Raw genomic sequence first — 2,314 nt, 5'->3', positions numbered from 1 at the left:
TTGTGGTAAATCTACACAATGGAACATTACTCAGCAATAAAAAACAAAACAACAACAAAAAACGAACAAGGAAATCATGGCATTTGCAGGTAAATGGTGGGAACTGGAAAGGATCAAACTGAGTGAGCTATCCCAAAAGCAGAAAGATAGAAGATAGACTGAGTATATACTCACTCATATAGACATTTAATATAGGATAAACCTACTGGAAGCTGTACACCTAAAGAAAGTAATCAAGAGGGAGGACTCTGGCTAAAATGCTCAATCCTGAAAGGCATAGAGAATGGTCATCAGAAGAAGAAGACAGGAACACGTTAGAAGCCTGCCACAGAGGTCCTCTGAAAGACTCTGCCCTGCAGATTATCAAAGCAGATACTGAGACTTATGGCCAACTGTTGGGCAGAGTGCATGGAATCTAATGAAAATTTGGAATAGGAAGATCTGGAAAGTACAGGAGCTCCACAAGGACAGCAACAGAACCAAAAGTCTGAGCAAGGAGTCTTTCCTACAAACAAGTATCATGCATGGAGATAATCTAGAAACCCTGGACAGATGTAGCCCATGGCAATTCAGTATCCAAGGGGGTTCCATCATAATGGGAACAGGGACTGCCCCTGACATGAACTGATTGGCCTGCTCTTAGATCACCTGATATGGGTGCAGGCATACCAGGCCAAAGAGAAACATATGCAACCACTCTTGATGTGATATGATAGACTAGGATCAGAAGTAAGGACAGGAAGTCCTTTCTATTAGTGGATTTGGGAATGGGCATGCATGGAGAAGGGAGAGGGAAGGTGACATTGGGAGTGGACTGGTGTTATGGAGGGATAAAAATAAATAAAGTGTAATATTAATAAAAATATTAAAATATACAATTCTTTTTTTGATTTATTTTGTAATTTTTTGTCCATTGAGGTACAGATGCCAATGAAAGTGACCTGAGAGAAGAGAATGGTGTCTCGGTCTCTCAGTCTCTGTCACTTAAAATCTTTATTTCTGTTGGTATTGGTCTATTTCTGAAACTGTCTCTCCAGCTCTTTCTCTCTCTGAGTCTTTCAGTCTCCCTCTCTCTGCTTACCATTTGTGGTTCTGTGTGAAAAGCTCTCAGTTTTGGGGGACTACAGCAAGATGACTGTTTGCTGACGTGACATCCTGGATGGTCTGTGTAAAAATATTACCAATGTTCCAATTAAACACTTTTGTTCAAATATTTGCCCTGGTTAGAGAGCATTTTCATAGAAAATAATTCACTGAGGAATATCTGTGCATTTAACAAATAATAATGGTGTCTGTGATAACGTAAAACTCACAAGTCAAGAACATGTGAATTTATTAATGACCATTAGAAAGAAATATGTGGTGCTTGCTTTAGCATCACATATGCTAATATCAGAATGATACATACAGTATTAGCATGCCCCCTTCACTAGGATGAAACACAAATTTGGGAAACATTCTTTTTTCTTTGAGAAATTAAAGAAAACTCCAATACAGGAAATTGTGGAGAGAAAGAACTTAGGGAAGAAAACAGTAACTACATAGGTAAGCATAAACAATAGAATTCAAGAGTTGGAAGAAAGAATCTCAGGTGTTGAAGATACAATGGAATAAATTGATGTATTTCTCAAAGAAAATGTTAAATCTAATAAATTTTTGACACAGATCATCCAAGAAATTCAAGACAACATAAAAAGGCAGAATCTAAGAATAATAGGTATAGAGGAAAAAGAAGATTCCCTCCTCCAAGACCCAGAGAGTTTTTTCAACAAAATATTTGAAGAAAATTTTCCAGATTTTAAGGAGAGGCCAATAAGAATACAGAAGGCCTACAGAACGCCCAATAAATTAGTCCAGAAAAGAAAGTCTCCCCACCACATAACAATGAAAACAGCAAGTATACAGAACAAAGAAAACTACTAAAAGCCACAAAGGTAAAAGCCCAATTAACAGATAATGACAAACCCATCAGAATCACACCTGACTTCTCAACAGAGAATATGAAAGCCAGAAAAGCCTGGAAGAATATCGTGCAGGCCCTAAGAGAACACAGATGTCAGCCCAGGGTACTATCTCCAGCAAAACTCTCAATCCTCATAGATAGACTAAGAAAACAAGATATTCAATGACAAAAACAAATTTCAACAATACCTTCACAAAATTCCATCATTACTGAAGACAGTAGAAGGAAAATACAACCCAAGAAAACTAGCTACTTTCAAGAAAACACAGGAAATAATTAACATCCCTACAGTGAAACAAAAAGCAAATAAGCACACAAACTTACTACCACAGCCAACATCAAAATGAAAGT

At 37.4% G+C, this 2,314-nt stretch overlaps 1 non-coding gene across 1 annotated transcript; it reads left to right on the top strand.

Moving 5' to 3' along the window:
- The first annotated feature begins 1,362 nt into the window (after window positions 1-1,362).
- Window positions 1,363-1,469, top strand: LOC132651664 (U6 spliceosomal RNA). Its single transcript, XR_009589249.1, has one exon. It is a non-coding gene; the product is annotated as a U6 spliceosomal RNA (small nuclear RNA).
- Window positions 1,470-2,314: the final 845 nt, after the last annotated feature.

This window comes from Meriones unguiculatus (genome assembly GCF_030254825.1).
Source record: "Meriones unguiculatus strain TT.TT164.6M chromosome Y unlocalized genomic scaffold, Bangor_MerUng_6.1 ChrY_unordered_Scaffold_23, whole genome shotgun sequence".
NCBI classification, from domain to species: Eukaryota; Metazoa; Chordata; class Mammalia; order Rodentia; family Muridae; genus Meriones; species Meriones unguiculatus.
This window is presented reverse-complemented; position numbering and strand designations above follow the sequence as displayed.